Below are 20,814 nucleotides of genomic sequence, written 5' to 3' on the forward strand. Positions count from 1 at the left end.
GCCACCATGCCCGGCCCTATTTTCTACTCTTCAATGAGGTAACTCCAACCTGCCTATTTCAAAAAGACAGTATATCAGTGAGGATGTGAACATGAATGTAAATTATCAGTTGTACCCTCCCTCAAAACAGAGGCAAAGAACATATTCAAGTTCTCACTACCTTTTCCTGTAGATGCCTGAAGTCCTCACCTGATGAGAATCGAGGGCCTCCCTGAACCACCTGGAGTCGCGCTGACCTCATTGCTCTCACACTGAAATGTATTGTGGGCACTGCCGTGAGTTGCTAGTGCTCCTTTTATGTATATTCTATTTGCCACTCCATGTACTCTGTGAGGTCTTTGAAGGCAGAGGCTTGGTTAGTTTTTTTTTTTTTTTTTTTTAATCACCCAAAGCACCTCATGGTACTTATACTAGCTGTCAGTTACTGAGTGCTTTCTCTGTGCCAGATACTGTTTGAAGCACTGAAGAAAAAGAAAACATGCACTTAATACTCCTGACTACCCTATTGGCAGCCTGTTTTTGCTGCTGCTGAGGCACAGAGAAGGTAAGTCACTTGCCTAAAGTCACACAGCTTGTCTGCAGCAGAGCTGGAGTGTGAACTTTGAGAATCCATCTCCAGCTGTGTGGGTTCCATCTCTAGCTGTGTGGGTTCTTAACCACTATGCTGGTCTTGCTTCCTTAGAGAGAAATGATGTTGCCTGAATATTTGACATTTCCTCACCACCCCACTACATTGCTTCCTTGTAGGAAACAATGGATGAGCTGCTTATAATGGTCTACAAGGCTCCCAGCAGCATCGCCACAAAGCTCTCTTGGCCTACTCAGCAAGATTCCTGGATTTGCCCTTTAAGAGCCCCTGGAGAGAGCCCTGTGTATGCGGTTTCTTCTCTTACACAGAGATCCGACAATATGGCTATTTAATAGCCATACTTTGGGAGGCCAGGGTGGGCAGGCCAAGGCCATTCAGTGACATACTTGTGTTCTTGGGAGACAAGGTGTTGAAGTTAGAGAAATAAATAATCCACTACCACCACCATCCATGCCACTAGATACATACCAAAGACTATTTGAAGATTTCAAATGTCTAAGGACAATAGGAAAACAAATGCAGGATAACAATGTCTTAGTGCATCCCTGCCTTTGTCACCTTGGCTACAGCAAGGCAACATGTGTGATGTGCCCCTGGGGAATTTCATGTAACATGCATGCTCTGAGCTTCAAGCCCAGAGGGAAGTCAATCGGTGAAGGGTGCCTCTGCAGCTTTGCATTAATTCATTAATTCAGCATTTCATTTCCTCAGGCTAGCTCTGTGCCACTGGAGCACATGGTTCATGACAGGCCTTGAATGAGGATGAGCCAGCGTGGCCCCAATTCTTCTTATCCACAGACTGCCCAGAGGGTGTCAGGAATGGGGACACTTGGCCATGGGGGATTGTAACAATGGGTTAGCTACTTAGTAATATTCATCTGTAATTAAATTAATTGTCCTCCTCTGCAAAATACTGCTTCTCTACTGAGGCTTTGACATGGTTCTGGTAATGAATACTAGCAAGTGGAGGAGGAAAAATAAACTGAGAGATGTTTCTACCTCCCAAATCTAATGTTTTCTTAACTGGACATGCTATGTTGGATGTTAGAAGTGTTACCTTACATGCGGCGTCTTCTTCTTTATCCAGCTTGGTATCTGTTTAGCACAAAAATGACTGTCATAATACTAAGAAAATCCTATTTGTGAAGTGAAAAGGGGGACATGCTTCTGTTCAGGCAGATTGGTTAGGGATTGGGGAGGGGGTTGGGGAGAGCAGGGACAAACCTGCGCAAAAGCCATAAAGAGAAAAGGAACCTCATTAAAACAGGACATCTGGGCATGCTTGTCTTGGGACAGTTGAAGCAAAGAGAGTACTTGTAGAAGAGGAATAGAGTCAAACAAGCGTAAAATAGGCGATCTTTTCTTCTCATTTCTGTTCTGGCTGAGGCAGCAATGGAGTAGTGGAGGGAAATCAACAAATTCAAATGTAGATCATTTGAAATGGAAGCACTCTCAGCAATCATCTGGTCCAATCCACTCACTGTGTAGATGAAGAATCTGATACCCAGACAGGGACATTTGTAACAAACACATAGGGTTAGTATCACAAGTCCCACATTTAGAAGAAATCCCTTTCTTTAAAAGGTCCCTCAAACAGATCTTGCTGATTTTTGACACTTGCTAGTACTGATTTAGGACAAGGGAACTGCTAGAAAATTCACTTTCCTTCTTCCCTTAAGTATCAGAATGGTTCCAAGCGCTTGAGAGCCAATCAGAAGGACTAGGTCCCTACCAAAAAAAATTTGATTTCACAAAAGTTTAATATGCTGCCCAGCTATACATGGCTAAAAATGTTAGAGATCGCACATTCTCAGAGCGCCATCTTATGGACAAAATTCAGTATTGCATGTAATCCCTAACTCAGTGATTTATCTGTTTCCTTGGAACGCATTCTGGCCACAACAATCACTGTGGGAAAAACTGGATAATTTAAAGAGCATAAATAGCTTTAAAGACAAACCAGAAAACAGGGTAGAAAAACCATCCTATTAAGAGGCCTAAGAAAATGTCCTTTTCTTTATCCATGATACAGTGTTAATTTACATAAATGCACAGTAAAATAAAGCAAAGGTGAAAAGAGCTGAGATTTGTAAATGTGCTTAATAAAGACAGAAACAATTAGCTTCTTCTTTATTTGTGCACATATCTAAATAAAAATGTCTTTCTCCTCCCTGGCTGTCTGAGGATAGACAGCCATCATGAACGACACGGTAACTATCCGAACTACAAAGTTCATGACCAACGGACTACTTCAGGGGAAACAAATGGTCATTGATGCCCTTGACCCCAGGAAGGCAATAGTGCCTAAGACAGAAATTTAAGAGTGCCTAAGACAGGAAAAACTAGCCAAAATGTACAAGACCACACCAGATGTCATCTTTGTATTTGGATTCAGAACTCATTTTGGTGGTGGCAAGACAACTGGCTTTGGCATGATTTATGATTCCCTGGATTATGCAAAGAAAAATGAACCCAAACATAGACTTGCAAGACATGGCCTGCATGAGAAGAAAAAGACCTCAAGAAAGCAACGAAAGGAATGCAAGAACCCAATAAAGAAAGTCAGGGGGACTGCAAAGGCCAATGTTGGTGCTGGCAAAAAGCCGAAGGAGTAAAGGGCTGCAATGATGTTATCTGTGGCCATTGTGGATTTTTCACGAGAGGATTTATAAACTAAAAACTTTCATGTGAAAAAAATGTCTTTCATAATTGTTTGCATAGCAGTACTACTTCAGAGCCAATGTTAAGCTATGAGGGTGCTACAAACAGATATATCCACTTTACTCCAAGAAGTACCTGTGTTCTCCAACAACAGCCTTTCAGAAATTACAAGTAGATTTCAGTAGAGAGGAAGCAAAATCTAGGAAAGAAACCCAGGGCATGTAAACCTGTTTCTTTCTTTTGCTTTTGCTTTTTTTTTTTTATTATTATACTTTAAGTGTGCAGGTTTGTTACATATGGATACGTGGTCATATTGGTTTGCTGCACCCATTAACTTGTCATTTACATTAGGTATTTCTCCTAACGCTATCCTTCCCCCATCCCCCCATCCCACGCCAGGCCCCGGTGTGTGATGTTCCCTGCCCTGTGTCAAAGTGTTCTCATTGTTCAATTCCCACCTATGAGTGAGAACATGCGGTGTTTGGTGATATAAACCTATTTCTATATCTCCGTTAATAGCCATTAGCTATATGAGGGAATAACTGCATTAGAATCCGTTTACAGTGCAGTCTCCAACCTTACTTTGAGGAAGGACTAAAAGATTTGTCTCGGTACATAATCAGGAAGCCACTGAAACCCAGAAAAGCAAAGAATACTTTTCAGATGGTGAGGAAAGAGTGAGAAGTTAGTATCACCCACTACAAGGAGAAGAGTCTGTGGCTGTGGGGAACAGTCCCCCAGCAGAAAGGGGAAGGTAATGAGAAAATGCTTGAGATGAGGTCACCTGAATGTTAGTCTGAAGAAACCAACTTTGCAGAAGAGGCTAGAGATAAAGAGAGAGAAAAGTAAGCACAGCAAAAGTGATTCTTGTGAGAATTGCAAGCTAGGCAGAGCCCAAAGAGTAAGCAAGCTGGTGAGAACTAAACATGGCGGTCAGGACACTAGGCCAGAGCAGTGTCTCTCTGATGGCTGTCCTTGAGGGGAACATACAAATGAGGAGAGGACTCCAACTGTGTTTAAAAACAGAAAAAGAAAAAGGTGTAATTCAAAGCTCAGTAATTGGGGGTGGGGAATAACAGAACAAGGAGTGTGGTAGAGACTTCTTATTCAATCACCCCAAACTCATTTACCAAGTTCTTCTAGTCCAGAGAACTAGGACCAGACATTTTCTTGTCCTACTCAAGTTAAACCAAAAGGACATGATCTTTACCTGGTGTTTTTTTTTTTTTTTTTAAGACGGAGTCTTGCTCTGTCGCCCAGGCTGGAGTGCAGTGGCGCGATCTCCGCTCACTGCAAGCTCTGCCTCCTGGGTTCACGCCATTCTCCTGCCTCAGCCTTCTGAGTAGCTGGAACTACAGGCGCCCGCCACCACGCCCGGCTAATTTTTTGTATTTTTAGTAGAGATGGGGTTTCCCCGGGTTAGCCAGGATGGTCTCGATCTCCTAACCTCATGATCTGCCTGCCTCGGCCGCCCAAAGTCCTAGGATTATAGGCGTGAGCCACCACGCCCGACTGTTTGTTTTTAAGATGGAGTCTCGCTCTGTCGCCCAGGCTGGAGTGCAATGGTGCGATCTCGGCTCCCTGCAACCTCTGCCTCCCGGGTTCAAGCAATTCTCTGCCTCAGCCACCCAAGTAGCTGGGATTACAGGCGCACAGCACCACGCCTGGCTAATTTTTGTATTTTTAGCAGAGACGGGGTTTCACCATCTTGGCCAGGCTGGTCTTGAACTCCTGACCTCGTGATCCACCTGCCTCGACCTCCCAAAGTGCTGGGATTACAGGCGTGAGCCACTGCACCCGGCCTCTTTACCTATTTTTAAGTTAGATTTTAATTGATGAAAATATCAGGGTTAGAAAGGACGTTCAAAGTCATTCAGCCCAATGTTCTCCTCTTACAGAGGGGCAAACTGAGGCCCAGAGGCCAAATAACAGCAACTAAAGTTATTATTGGCATCACTGCTAGTGAGACAGGAATGAAGCTGCTACCTCCCCCAAATAGAATAGCAAAGGACAAGGGGGTGAGGAACTAGTCACATACCTCAACAACATGAGGGCATTGTATGAAGGTAACTGACGTTCAAAATAATGATCAATAATTGTTGTAAGAGATTAAGTTAAGTTTGGCAGTCATAGTTTACTGAGGCAGCAAGTACATAATACATTTTAGGGAGGAAGAGTCATGTGGTGGAAAGAGCACTGGCCTTGGAGTCAGAGACATGGGTTCAAAGCTGGTGCCCCCACCTGCTGTGTGACTTTTGACAAATAATTAAACCTTGCCGAACTTGAGTTTCCTCATCTATAAAATAGGAATAATGCCACCTGCACTGTTTTGAGAGTTATTTGATATAATGAATGTTAGCAAATGGAGATAACGTGCTTAAGACAATGCCAGGCACATAGAAAGTTCTATATGAGGGCGGCTGTTATTATTTTTATCACGTGAAAGCACCAAACGCAGCATCTCAAATGCAGGAGATGTTCAATAAATGTTATTTGAAAAGAATCCTCTGCTAGGCATGGTGGCTCACACCTGTAATTCTAGCACTTTGGGAGGCAGAGGTGGGCGGATTGCTTGAGCCCAGGAGTTCGAGACCAGCCTGGGCAACATAGGGAGACCTCGTCTCTAGAAAACTTAAAAACAAATTAGCCAGGCATGGTGGAGCATGCTTGTGGTCCCAGCTACTTGGGAGGTTGAGGCAAGAGGAGCACTTGAGCCCAGGAGGTTGAGACTGCAGTTAGTTATGATGGTGTCACGTACTCCAGCCTGGGTGGAGTACAGGAGAACCAGTCTCTAAAAAAATTAAAAAGAGCTTCCTGAGAGAGAAGAAATAAACCTTGCAACGAATAGCCAAGGGAAGCTTCAAATCCCTTCATCCCCACATTGAGAACTTAAGAAGTGGAAGAGTCAGTTCTCTTACTTTGGTCCTCGGTAAAGTATGGGTCAAGGCATGAGTAGGAATGGCTTATCATCAGGGAAAATGGGCAAGGGAAAAAGCACTGGAACTTTCTTTGCCATTGCGATTGAGCAATGATGTGTGAATGGCTGGCACTGAGCATTTAAGCCTAGCTGAGAGGAACGTTTTAGCAGAGGTGCCCTCTCAAACCTTCCAGGAGACAGGGCATCATTTGAGGGGGAAATAAATGATCAGAAAGGGCTTCAAATGGTTCAAAATTGGTTTTAGTTCACAGAAGAACTAATCATTCACCTGTGGCCCAGGGCAGCCCTCCAAAGTTTCCCCAGTGACCAGCTTTGGGTGTCAGAAGCCTGTTCCCCTCCCTCCTTCTCCCACAGTTCATATTCCTCCTCTCAGTGATAGAAAATATTCTGCTTCCACTATGGATAACTGTCACAAGTAATGAATTAGATGACTCTTGAAAACGCCCACACGCTTTTTCAAATCTCTCTGCTCAGAACACTGCTTTGTTTGTCTCCGGTCCCTGCAGGGCCCACAACAAACATCCATTCTTTAAAGTGGTGATCTTCAAAATGAAGAACAGGACTCTCAAAGTCCACCTAAACAATCACTCTTAACTGACTCCAGACACGTTTGGGAGAGAGGCAAGTCTGAAACAGGAAAAAGTGCGCCTGGTGGATTTTTTTCTTGTGAGGCATTTGTAGAATATGTAGTAAACAGAGGGAGGAAAGGCTCCTCAGTGTTCCTTTGGATGCCTGGCTGAACTGTGGTTAATAAATTGCCAAAGATCAGCCTCAAAGAACAAACTGTTTTCATGCAAATAGGTACTACTGATACACTTGAAAAGAAAGCTAAACATTCCTGCCACTGTTTTCTGTCAGCTCCTCTGGCCTTAGCCACAGTCACTTCCAGGCCTCAAACCTTCAACCTGCAGAATTAGCCCTACCCAGATCCTGAGCCAGTAGTGACAAGGGCGGGAAGGTGTTAGTTTAACTGACTCACCTGTCAGGCCCCAGGCTCTGGAATTCGTTTTGTTCTTCCAAGCCAGTATTTCATGTTTTTTTGAGTGAGCCCCGGGTGTTCAGGTATGACTTCCTCTTGCCAGCTGTGTTTTCCTGAGCAAAACTCTGTCCTGGGGCTCTTGTCTGTATTCACTTCTAGGCCCACTCCCTTACCCAGTACCTAGCACCCAGTACACACTCAATAAATGTCTACTGAACTGACCTGAGATAAAAGGCTTCATCCAATGCTCAGTTTGTGTGATGGAGACTCTAAGCTACTCTGCCTAACCCTTGTCAACCTGTTGACCCTGGGGCCTTTCCCCCAAATCTGCAGCCACTGACTGAGGACCTACGTTACACTGGGCCCTTCGAGGTAAACCTGTCAATGTGTCCCACCTGCCAGGTCACACCATTTTAGAAACCAGTGGCAACCTAGAGAACAGCAGAGTTCCTTTTCTATACTCCACTGAGTGTCACCATCTATTCTACACTTACCTATTAAGCATCTACATAACCCTGTTCTCAGCCACAGAACTTTAGTAGTTGGAGGTCCTGAATTTTCCAATGTTCTGGCCTACTAATTCCGGTCTGGACTTCACGAACCAGAATTTAGTTTCTGCCTTGGCAAATCTGGTCTTCAGAAAAGGAAACATCCAACTGATGACTGTGTTGGATTCCCACTGCAAACGTGATTGAGAGGGTGTAGCCGTATTGCTTCATGAGCCATCTATACAGCCACACCATCCTACATCACAAAATCCAGAGTGCTGGCGCAGGGCGGCTGCCGTGGTTGCTGGGAGGGAGAAGGGACTACCAAGAATAAGGTAGCTAAGTGTTAGATTTGTCCAAGAACACTGGCTGGTCTTGTCTGCAGAGAGTAGAACTGCTCTTTCTATAGTCTTCCTAAACTCATGTCCAGAGATTCAGGACCAAGGCTGCAGCAAGAACCCTGAAGCAGCAGAAAGAAACACACTCAGCAAGTCTTTGCCTGGTGGAAGTGCATGGCCATGGTGGGCATGGGCAGAGACACTGGCACAGGGGAAAGAGCCTACCTCTGCCAGTGTCCATATGCAGGACAGCTCTGCACTCGACAGGCCCAAGCCTTGCCCTGCCACTCTCAAGTTGCCAGCAATAACATAACACGAAAGAATAACAAAGGGGGAGAAAAGGTGAGCTGAAGTGTAAACTACCCCCACTCCAACTGGCCTGGTAGCTGCAGGTTCCCTCCACTGCTTGACTCTTTGCACCTGCTCTCCTGCTGGAACAAGTGGCCTATTGTGTGAGGCTGTACACATGGAGGTGCTAAGCAAACAAGAAATGACTCTTCTGATCATAAAGTAGATGGGATTCCAGGAAAACTTTACTAAGCCAAATAAAAGTGATTGTAAAGCACTTGGTAAAATATAAACTGCTGCATAAATACTTAATAAAAGCTCACAGCCATGCACACAAGGACAACTAGGTCAAAATTTACCCAAGCTCTCTAGCCTGGAGGGTCTTGGAAAGGGTGGAAATTGTCTCTCTCCCTCTGGTTTTCTTAGCCACTTCGTATTCCTTTGCTCTTAACCTGCCCTTCAACCCTTGGCACCCCCCAATGTCTCTCTCCTGTCACTGATATATCTCTGTGGTTAGAGGGCTTCTAATTTTCCTTCTGGACAGTTGTGTCAAATATTATTGGGAGCAACAGACATTGAATTTCATTTTTTTTTTCCTGCTCAGAAGCCCCATTGGAGTTACGCAGTGCTATGGGGGAAACATTTTCTTTAAGGTTTAATTATGTGAGTTTCACCCCAAACTCTCCAACATTAGAAATCAAGAACAACTCTGACATCTCAAACAGCCAACCTACCTGCTCCCCTGTAGCTCCAATAATACCTGGAGGAGTAAAATGAAGAGCTCACTGCTGTCGTCAGGAGAATGATTATACCCTGGGGCTCCTTTTGAATCACTTTCACTTTGGTCTACTTGGGAAGGCATCGAATTCAAAGTCATTAAGGTAGCTTTATGGTGTTCCCTTTCCTTTCATATTCCCTCCCTCATCAAATATCTTTGTTATAGGATCTCATAGCCTGTTATAGGTGGAAAGTGCTTTAGAGGTGATTTTGTCAAATTCGTTTATTTTATAAGTAAAAGAAAAAACGGAAGTGCAGTGACTTGTCCAAGGTCATGCAACAAGTTCACAGTAGAGCTAGGACTCAGGCTGGACTCTCAGCCTAGGGCAAAGGTTTTTTGTTTGTTTGTTTGTTTGCATGGACTCCAAAGCACCACAGGGGATGCACAGGCAATGGCTTTATTATCAGAGGCATGTGAGTAGAGGAGATTAAATGGAGAGCTAGCCTCAGAGACAGGTGAACGCCATTTTCTAGCAAGGGGCTGAAATATCTCTAAGAAGAACTCCTTCTTCCAGGGGATGGTGCCTTATAGACTTGAGAGGACATGAGAGCAGAGAAGCATGGTATGAGAGGCAGGAAATGTACTTCTACTCTCGTGGACCAAGACTGGGCAGGGAACAAGGAAAGGACAGGGTATAGCAGTACAGACCAGAGAAAAGCTGGACAGAACACTCATTCCAGGTCTGTTGGATGAGAGATTAAAGCAAGCTGAGGTCAGGATTTCCACCAAGAATAGGAAGAAGGTGAGAAGACTTTAAACCTTGCAGGAGAGAAGCCAGGCATTTGACAGGCAGGACGGTGCTGTGGGTAAGGGATGGATTGGATGGGTTTGAAGCCCATCTTGCTGCGGCCTTTGGTAATTTACTCAATGTCATCAGTAGAATCAGTAAAATGTAGGTAATAATATTGTCCGCTTCAAAAGGCTGTTGCTGAGAATTAGTCAATGCATACAAACTGCCTAGCATATTGTGTGGCACTTGGGAAGCTCCATAGAATGGTTAGTTATTACTATCATTAGCCACTTTACTGCCTCAGTCCTGCTTTCTGAAGTCCCACTGTACCCTTAGAATTTGAGAGAGCGAAGGGAAGAGGGGAATGATCAAAATGCATCAGGGAGGAAAAGGTAAGAGGAGTTAAAAAGTGAAGGCAGAGAAACCAACAGAATGGGTGAGATGCAGCTCTCCCAGCTCTCCTCCACCCCTTCAATGTAAACCCCCATGACTGCATCTTTTCCCCATATTTAGTAGCTGTAAGAGTCATAGGTACCAATAGGTAACCAACCACCCCAGTTTGCTGGGACTGAGGGGTTTCATAGGACTTAGGACCTTCTGTGCTAAACCTGGAAAGTCCTAGGCAACCTGGAAAAAGTTGATCACTGTAGGGGCCAGAGGGTGTTTGCTGTTCGAGATTATTATTTGTTATAACCAGAAAGCAGGACACTGCTGCTAGACGCTATCCACTGGGGTTTGAAAAAGCTGGGTTATCCAGAAGCCATGTATAGGAATTTGCAATGGTACTTTCTTCATGCCTATAAATGAAAAAAAATAGGGGTTTCTTAAATAGATAAGCTTCTCCAGGGGAACATTAGCCAATTTGAGGAGGATGGTCTTTAGCAGGACAGCCACACAGCAATAGCTTCCTTATCAATGATTCTTATTTGTATGCTTCGATTCTCTGACACATGCTGTCTTTCTCCAAATTCAATTCCCAGCATTGTTATTATATGTGCTTGAAAGTAATAAAACTGCATTTACTTTAAAATGATCTGTCACTCAGACTTTTCATTAATTTAAACTGATGCTACCAATCTCTGAAAGTATTTCCTTATCCAGGGCCAACTGGTTTAATTCAGCACCACAGGCTGACTTGTTTCAAAATAAAATTCATGGGGATAGGTGGATTTGCTGAAAAATTTTTTTAAGTAATATTCCTCAAGTCCTTGAGAGATGTACAGAGAGAGATACTCAGGAAGCTACTAAAGGATCCATGTTTGTAAAGAGAGCCCAGTAATGCTGTGTTGATTACCCAGTGTTCCATTTATTCAGGGTAAAACTTCCCCCTACATCTGATCTACTCTTCTACACTAACATCGAGTAAATGGAGGGTAATTTATAATTTTCAAAAACATCTCATATGCATTTTCTTATTGGAGGCTCACAGCAACCCTTTGACGTAGGCAGGGGCGGTATTAATTTCACAAAAGGAGAAAACAAAATAGAGTTTAATCTGCCTAATGGTACAGTGATACCATGGGAAGCTAGGCCTAGTACTAAGGTCTGTTACCCACAACTATGTTTGTTGGTTCATCCTATGAATTCAATAAACATATATAGAGTTTACTCTATAGCAGGCACAGCTAAGCAATGAGGTTCTATAGATGGAAGACACAGTACTACTCTTTTTTTTTTTGAGACAGCGGATCACTATGTCACCCAGGTTAGAGTGCAGTGGTGCAATCATAGCTCACTGCAGCCTCGACCTCTCGGGTTCAAGCGATCTTCCCGCCTCAGCCTCCCGGGTAATTGAAACTACAGGCACATGCCACCACGCCCGGCTAATTTTTTCTATTTTTGGTAGAGACGGGGTTTCGACATGTTGCCCAGGCTGGTCTCAAACTCCTGAGCTCAGGCAATCCACCCACCTCGGCCTCCCAAAGTGCTGGGATTACAGGCATGAGCCACTGTGCCCGGCCCATAGTACTAGTCACTAAGGAGCTACTAGAAGATTACAGACAGACATGTAAAAGCTCTCAATAGAGTGTCGCTGGGGACATGCTAGAGAGAAGATAAGGTGCCAGCAAGCCTTAACCCAGACAAAGGCGTGGACAGGAGGATTCAGGGTCCTCAGAAGAGATAATGTTAAGGATAAGTAGGGGTAAGCTAGCCAATGGCTCTTTTTCTAGCCCGTCCTAAGATGGTCCTTGTCTTAGTGCTCCCTAATAGTATTTGGAAATTAGCTTTTCAGCATGAGTTCTTACATAGTGCAATCCTCTATGCATCCCTCCAACCCCAACTGCTATATCCCTACCCCAGGTGGGAACACCTTACTCTGGCTCCTGCTGAACAAGTACTCATTCCAGCTCTAGGCCCGAAGCTGTGATTAGACGCAAAGAGAACAATGACAAAATGGGCCAACAAGTGGCTCAAACCAAGAAAAAGTTCATTTGGGTAGTTTTTCAGATCCATCTGACCATGTGGATCACTAAGATCTGAGGGTGCAAAAAATAGGAAGCTCCTGTGACACTGGAGTTACAAATTAAAACACATTTCTTTTCACAGGGAAATGAAACTACATTATAAAGGAGACAAACCCATGGATCAAAGCCATACTCACGTAAAAGAATAAAATTCATTGGCTTGAGAAATTGGGAAATCGTGACTGATTTTAATGATCTTTCTCCTTTTCTACAAAGACTAACTCAAGGGTGACAGAAAGGGCTTTAGAGCACTGAACAACTATTTTTGACCTGAAACTAGACTCATCATGGTTTTTAATGTAATTTAGGAAGATTGCCCGAGTTAATCTCTATAAAGCAGTCATAGGAGAAATGGTTTAAGATGTCTTTGCTGTGAAACAAGATGCTGAAGGTAAGAAGGCCAGCCTAGTGCATACCCTTAGATGAAAATAACTCTCACTTGATCCTCAGTGGACTCAAATGCCCACCATTTGTACCAACCACGACCAAGGATTGGGATTTTAATGTTTTTGCATAAAAAAAGAGGAAATCACATAAAAATGAGAGGGGGGTAGGTGAGGCTGTTCCTGAAAAGTTAAGAATGGGTTATTGAAGGGAGCCAGTATCAGGCCTAGCTCCATCTATCTCCCAGTAAAGATCTTCAAGGGCTTTTTTATAGGTTTTTCTGAAGAACAGCAATAATAGCTACCATTTTTGAGAGACTAACTGTGTTCCACTCACTATACTCTTCACTTCGCAATCTCCTGGAATCTTTTCAACAATCTGTTAAGGGAGAAACTATTAACTCCATTTTACATGTGGGGAAGATGAGGATCAGTGAAAAGAAGGAGCTAATAGGTAATGGAGCAGGCATTCAAACCCAGGCTTTGCTGACTCTAAGGTTGTAAGTTTAAACACTCTAATACACTGCCTTAGGTTGCCACATAACTCTGTGTGCTTTCTGTTAATCCTTCAACTGTTTGTCTACATTTCTATCAGTAAAAAATCATCAGAGAAACTCAAACAAGATTTTGTACTTGCTGAAGTATAGGAAGAAAGAGCAAAAAATAGGAGAGCTAAATTTCTTTCAAAGAAGTCACCAAGAGCTTGTACGCTAGGGAAAGAACTGTGCCAGTAGCAGCAAAGAAAGTGGCACCTGCCAGCCATTTCCTGTAGCCTGTGGAACAGAAAAACCACCACCACAATCCAATGATCACAGCCACAACAATGACAACTGCCAGAGGTGTTCTAAGAGCAGAGCTGCTAGCAGGAAGCTCCCAAGAAAGAGGCTTCCCTAACATACCTTTCCCTGTGCTTCACACTGCAAGTCCCAAGAGTCCACTTTCACTGATGCTCAGTGATTGACTATCAGAAAGAAACTTTCTGAGTCAGAGAAATTGGACAAAAATGTTTCAGGGGGGTGTTACTGTTTGTGGAGGTCAGAGATGTTCTGATGAAGTGACACTGATAACACTAAAAGAAATTTTCCAGGGAAACGTCAGCACACTTATCACACTCAGCAGCCTTGTTTCAATCAGTATTCAACTTACATGCTCTCTGAGGAGTGAATATAAAGTCATGACAGATTTCAAATTTGTATAAATCTACCAGAATGTATGCAGCCCAAACATTGTTGCAACAATTATGCTGACATCACTCAAAACACTTCTTGCTGGGCGTGGTGGTACATGCCCATAATCTCGGCTACCTAGGAGCCTAAGGCAGGAGGATCGCTTAAACCCAGGAGTTCCAGACCAGCCTGAGCAACACAGCGAGACCCAGTCTCTACAAAAAAGTTCCTGGAACTCCTCTTTGGAAACCCCATTTAAAGCCAATATAAATGTCAGAAGAAGGAAACAGCCCTATTATTTTATTCTCTCATTCCAAATGAACCCCAAATGGTATGAGCCTGCTTGATCAGCCACCTCATTTAGCAGTTTGGTTCCCAAAGACTCACACTATTTCCCCAAAAAGATCCAGTTTACCTTTATGGGAAGAAACATGGCCCACACCTCTTCACCCTTACTCTGGACATTTACATGGGCTGCTCAACCATGGTATAATGGTAATGACAATATCAACACCAGCTATCAATTATTTAAGTGCCTATGTGCCAGAACTTATCTTCACAACAGCCCTGCAGAGTAGGTATCATTACTCCCATCTTACAAATAAGGTAACAGAATGTCATATTAAATGTCCTGCCCAAAGCACACAGCTGGTGTCTGAACCAGGATTAAAATATCCATCTGGGGCCGGGCGCGGTGGCTCAGGCCTGTAATCCCAGCACTTTAGGAAGCTGAGGAGGGCAGATCACTTGAGGTCAGGAGTTCGAGACCAGCCTGACCAACATGGTGAAACCCTGTCTTTACTAAAAATACAAAAATTAGTCAGGCATGGTGGCACGTGCCTATAATCCCAGCTACTTGGGAGGCTGAGGCAGGAGAATCGCTTGAATCCGGGAGGCTGAGGTTGTGGTGAGCCAAGATTGTGCCACTGCACTCCAGCCTGGGTCACAGAGCTAGACTCTGACTCAAAAAAAAAAAAAAAATCCATCTGGATCATTCTAAAGACTGCACTCTTCCCAATATGTATTAATCACCTAGAGTATGTTTCCTAACGTTTCAGGGTCTTCTCACTGAAGACCTCAGCCTGCACCACCGATGATCAACTGGTTGAGAATCAACAACTTGTAGATGGCAGGGATCAGCCATAAACCCACAAGGCTTTTTCCAAAAAGGTGGAAAAATTATTTGGAAGACTGGCAGCATCAGTGGAGTCCATCTGTCACTTACCAAGGCACTACCTTTGAAGGAGGCAATAATACTTAAGGGGCAGAGAAGCTCTAGTATGTTAATTTACTCATTTCTTAAAAGCAGATATGTTTCTTCCTGGTTCCATCTCCTAAGCCTTCCAGGCTAAAATAGAAGATTTCTGATTCATGGAGCAGTGATAGTAAAAGGAGACAGGCCTTATCCAACCATCAGAATCACATTTCCAAGAGGCAATTAGGGGGTGATGTTTATTTGTTGAGGGTGTGGATATGCTGGGACCTGCTTTGGAGGCCCCCAAATGCTCTTCGTATCACAAAATGATCCAACTGAGCTCAACAGAGGCTGGAATTGTATACTAATAGGACGCAATCTGCTTAAAGTAATAAGCTACCCAGTATTCAACAGGTTGTCTATAGACAATCAATGTTTAGCCATGAAAATGTCTCTTTCTGCTACTTAAGACATGACAGTCAACCAAGTCTAACACATCCTGAATGGAGCACACTGTATTAAGCCATCCGTCAGCAGCATAAGCTGTGTTTTTCTCACTCAATTCTGATGGTAAAGCTACTGTATATTACACCATAATCTTAAGGGATAAATGTTACTGTATTGCCACGAGAGTATGTCCTGATAAATAGCTGTCACTAAAGACTACATCTAAGATAAATCGCTGCTGAAAAATATGCCAATCGAAGTCCATAGAGAGATTATTACATGGGGGTACTCTCCAAACTGATCTGTTCTGCCTTACCAGAATTTAAAAAAGTTCTTAGCTGCCATAAATATTTCATGCTATATCAAATTAAGTCACTTTCTGCATAATCCATTTCTCCTTCAAAGGCTTTCCAAGAGCAATCTTGACTTATTTAAGGCAAGGTAGAATATGCAAACTGCCATACTAGCAAAGCATCATTATACTTCAGTATGTTCATTCTTGGGCACACACTCAGGCTAACATAGCAGTTCCCCAAATTGGAAAAAATGAATTATCATGTTTCTGCTCCTGGGAAAACTAGAAGTAGAAATGAAATCCAAAAATGTCTTAGGGGGACCAGGAACTGTGGAGATGGACAGTGATAAATCAAATACCGAAGCCCTATTTGTCCCTCTCTCCCTCCCACCTTCATAAGCAGAGCCTCCTCCAATGTAGGGGCAAAGGAAGAACTCGCCATGAGAAGAGAGAGCTGGGAAGTTGAAGACTATACCTCAGTTTCCAACCCTCAAATCACCATAACAGTGGCTGAGAAGAGCTACTGACTCTCACCTTCAGCATGACTTTAGTCTGACTTATGCCTGAATCAATGGACCTGACTCAGTGCTACTGAATATTATTTCCATTGTCTATTGTTTATGTTTTTCTGTACCCTCTTCCTCTTGGCTCTGTATTTTATTTATTTATTTCCCCATTGATGTTTGCCTTGGCTATCTTATATTTAAAATTGTATGGATACTGCCTTGGGCCCTTTGGAGAAAAGCCACCCTATAAATTATAAAACAACAACAACAAATAATGACTTATTTCAGCATGAGAGCATGGGAGTGATGTATAGCAACTGCTGCGTACCACTGGCCTGTTCTGACGTGACTAGAATGAGATGTGCATGTTTCATATGTATGTGTGAGTATATATGCACTTTGGCATATATGTCTCTTTTTTTACTTAATCTCTTTACTACTAGATTGAAGATTCTGAAGGTCTTTCCTTGTTTCCATATAAACCAGTGAAAGAGTTTTTCGTGTTAGAAATTTTTAGGTACAACATACACTACTTGGGTGATAGATGCACTAAAATCTCAGAATTCACCACGATATAATTGATCCATGTAACAAAAACCCACTTGTACTCCAAAAGCTATAGAAATAAAAATTAAAGAAAAGAAAGAACTGTGCCCCCAACCAAATTTCTCAAAACATACCATGTTCTTAAAATAATTGCATTATAAAAGCAGAACCAACTATTCTCCCTTGCCTTTCCTAGATCATAAGGGAAAAAAGAAGCTATTTTGGTCATTTAATTGTTTGTATGATTTTACACATCTTATGAATGGGGTGTTCATGGTTTTCTCATATTCACTTCAACTTGCTGACATGCCACAGTGTATCCTTCCAACCCAGCAGAAAAGAGAGAAAAATGTTTCCTTCCTGTACTTTTCTGAAACATCCAGAAGGTTTTGAGACAACGGACAAAACTCTGAGAATTAACATAATTGCTTTGCATATTCCCACTTCTGCCTTCTCAATTAAGCAGAGAAATCCTGAAGAGGCATTAGAAACATTGGAAGACTTGTCTGGTCAGTGGAAATAAGAGAATTCAGTGTGTGTGTGTATATATATATATATAATTTCTCAGGTGAAATGAGAGGTAAGATTGCATAAGATAAAGAGGAGGCAGATTCACCACAATTTGCCCCTGCAGACCTTAGGGAGTTTATTTAGTAATGCCAGCTGCCCCATGTGAGAGTCTCAGAGTCATCATGAGAGAATTAAAGATGAACGTGCATTCATAACATAGTTTTTTTTTTTTTAAGAGATGGGGTCTTGCTGTGTGCCCAGGCTGGACTGAAACTCCTGGGCTCAAACAGTCCTCCTGCCTTAGCCTTCTGAGTATCTGGGACAACAGGCATGTGTCACCACGCCCAGCTCCAATTCATAATGAACAGAAGTGGCTATGTAGAAACTGTCAGCCAGAAAACAGCAATATCCTGGAGGTGACATCTGGAGCCAGGCCCATCTGGCCCAGCAACATGATAAAGGGGTAGCATGAGCAGCTCCAGCTGAATCACAAAGGGAACTAAGGCATCGTGCCACAAAGTAAAGTACAAGTAGATGTCTATGCAGAGTTGATAAGCCTCAAAGTCACTAGGGAAATATAAACCCCTATGGGAGGTGTGCTAATTGTAGGAGAGGCCAGCTGACTACAAACAGAAGGCTGAGACAAAGACTCAGGGGAGAATCGTTGCAAAGGATTACAGAGATGAGGTCTGGTGATAGGCTAGCATTTAGGTAGTGCTCAAGGATGATGAGGATGGGAGGCCTATAGGTTTGGCTGACCTGTCTTCAAGGATAAGGGTGAGCTAAGCTGAATGCAGAGGTAGTGAGAGAGATCTGACAGAGAAGTAGTTGCTCAGGGTTTATATAAAAATGGATAAAAACTGATGAATGGATAAACAAAATATGTTATATACCTGCAATGAAATATTATTTGGCCATAAAATGATAAAGTACTGATATGTGCTACAACTTGGATAAACCTTAAGAACATAATACTAAGTGAATGATTCCATTTATATGAAACCCTTAGAATAAGTAAATCTGTTGGGACAGAAAGCAGATTGTTGCTTGCCAGGGGCTGGAGGAAAGGGGAAATGGGGAGTGCCCATTAATGTACAACAAGGTTTCCTTTTGGAGTGATGAAATGTCTTGGAACTAGAGAGAGATGGTGGTTGTACAACATTGTGAATGGACTAAATGCCACTGAATCGTACACCTTAAAATGGTAATTTTGTCATGCAAATTTTACCTCAACACACACACACACACACACACACACACACACACACACACACACACACTTGCGCCTGCACACACACGCACAGTACACATGGATGGGGCCTCTGTTGTGATACCTCTAAGAGGAGTTCTCCCTGGACTGCTGGGGAAGAGATGGGCTTGATTTTCTTTTGTTTGTTTGTTTGTTTGTTTTGTTTTGTTTTTTGGAGATGGAGTCTCGCTTTGTCACCCAGGTTGGAGTGCAGTGGCGTGATCTCGGCTCACTGCAAGCTCTGCCTCCTGGGTTCACGCCATTCTCCTGCCTCAGCCTCCTGAGTAGCTGGGATTACAGGCACCTGCCACCATGCCCAGCTAATTTTTTTTTTTTTGTACTTTTAGTAGAGACGAGGTTTCACCATGTTAGCCAGGATGGTCTCGATCTCCTGACCTCGTGATCCTCCTGCCTCGGCCTCCCAAAGTGCTGGGATTACAGGCGTGAGCCACCGCGCCCGGCAGAGATGGGTTGATTTTCTTTCCTCATCCTTCTCATTAGGTTGTGAACTCCTTAGCAGGGGCAGGAGCTGGATTCTACTTATCAAGGTATGCCCTATTATATATTAAGTGCTCAATCTGTGTGGAATGAGCCTGAATTATCAGAGTTTGTTTTTCTTTTTTTTTGAGATGGAGTCTTACTCTGTCACCCAGGCTGGAGTGCAGTGGCATGATCTCAGCTCACTGCAACCTCCGCCTCCTGGGTTCTCAGCTCACTGCAACCTCCACCTCCTGGAAAGTGATTCTCCTACCTCAGCCTCCCAAGTAGCTGGGACTACAGGTACCTGCCACCACGCCCAGATAATTTTTTTAAAAATATTTTTAGTAGAGATGGGGTTTCACTATATTGGCCAGGCTGGTCTCGAACTCCTGAACTTGTGATCTGCCTGTCTTGGCCTCCCAGAGTGCTGGGATTACAGGCGTGAGCCACCACGCCTGGCCTATCAGATATTAAATGTAAAGACAAAACACGTTTTTTTTTTTTTTCTCACAAACTAGGGGTTTTTGAACATATATAGTTTAAACAGTTTCTGTGTTATACTAATTTAAACAGGTGTCAAACTCTGTTTACTAATTTATAGATTCTAAACTAATTTATAGAAACTAAAACTAATTTATAGTTGCTCTGTTATATTAATTTATAAAGTATCAAACTATCCAGAAAATGAATGAAAATTCAGTCAATTATCGAGATATTTGGCCTAGCAAAAAGGGTGTTTGCGAATGATTTACAAAAATGTCCACTCTTCATTTGGGTGTTATCAGGGCAAAGACATTTACTTATTGTGAAGCCCAGTGTTAACTCAGCAATCTGGGTTCCTTTATCTTTCTCTTGGTCCCAAGGACTCTCTAATTGAAATTCTCTGTAGTTTGACAAAGGCAGAAGCTGGAGGATCTTTCTGCCTTTGGTAATTGTAGGAAATCTTTGCCTGTAGGATATGCTAGTGGCTCACATAAAAGAGGATATCTCACATAGGCCCAGTTTGCTAATTTGAAGGTTTCTCAGCTAAGTCCTGGTACACAAACCAGTGTTTATCTCGAGCCCAGATAGGGTGGTGGTGGGAAGCTGAGAAGGATGAATGATAGGCTTATGTGGTACTCCCTAAGACTGGATCAGTGAAAACATTCTCTTCATTCATATTTCAATTGATTGCATTCATAAGAGATAAAAATTGAAAGGATGGAAAATATGACCTTATTTAGAGAGACAAGGAATTAACTCTTTAAAAGTTGAGTGATCTATACATCCATAGTAGGCTACAAACAGCTCTAATAACCCAGCTGACATGAATATTGCTCAGTATTTCCCTCAACATCAATATTTTCCTTTTGATCAAGTGTCTCCACTGACAAGTCTCATTCCCTATCAGGATCCTTGATTTTCATAATTTTTCTTGACTAAAAGTAAAATTTTTTACAGGCACACAAACTTGACCTAGAAAGATAACAAAATTACAACCCATTGGACAATAGGAAGTGGTAACTGTTACTTAAGACTAAATTAAATGAGAAATTTATTGAAAAGCTCTAGAAAGAGGTTTCCACTATAGATGAGACACGAATGCAAAGCTAATCTTTATAAATGGTAAAAACAGAGGCCATACATGTCTTCAGGCTAAAGAACTTCATATTATTAAAGGTATATTCGTGAGTAATTTTTAAAAACTTTAGTTTGACATTATTCCCTAGTTTGATCATTGCATTAGGTCAGTAATACAAGTACAAGTTAATTATAACCTGAGGTTACTAACCAAGAAGGAGTC

General features: G+C 42.7%; 1 protein-coding gene and 1 pseudogene across 4 annotated transcripts in view; one reads left to right on the forward strand and one right to left on the reverse strand.

Moving 5' to 3' along the window:
• GPC3 (glypican 3) overlaps positions 1-20,814 on the reverse strand; it is a 467,577-nt gene that overhangs the window by 136,919 nt on the left and 309,844 nt on the right. The window lies entirely within an intron of this gene.
• LOC100592469 lies at positions 2,788-3,204 on the forward strand (annotated as a pseudogene). The gene has a single exon (XR_122396.1). The product of XR_122396.1 is annotated as a 40S ribosomal protein S24 pseudogene (transcript).

This window comes from Nomascus leucogenys, chromosome X (assembly GCF_006542625.1).
Source record: "Nomascus leucogenys isolate Asia chromosome X, Asia_NLE_v1, whole genome shotgun sequence".
NCBI lineage: Eukaryota > Metazoa > Chordata > Mammalia > Primates > Hylobatidae > Nomascus > Nomascus leucogenys.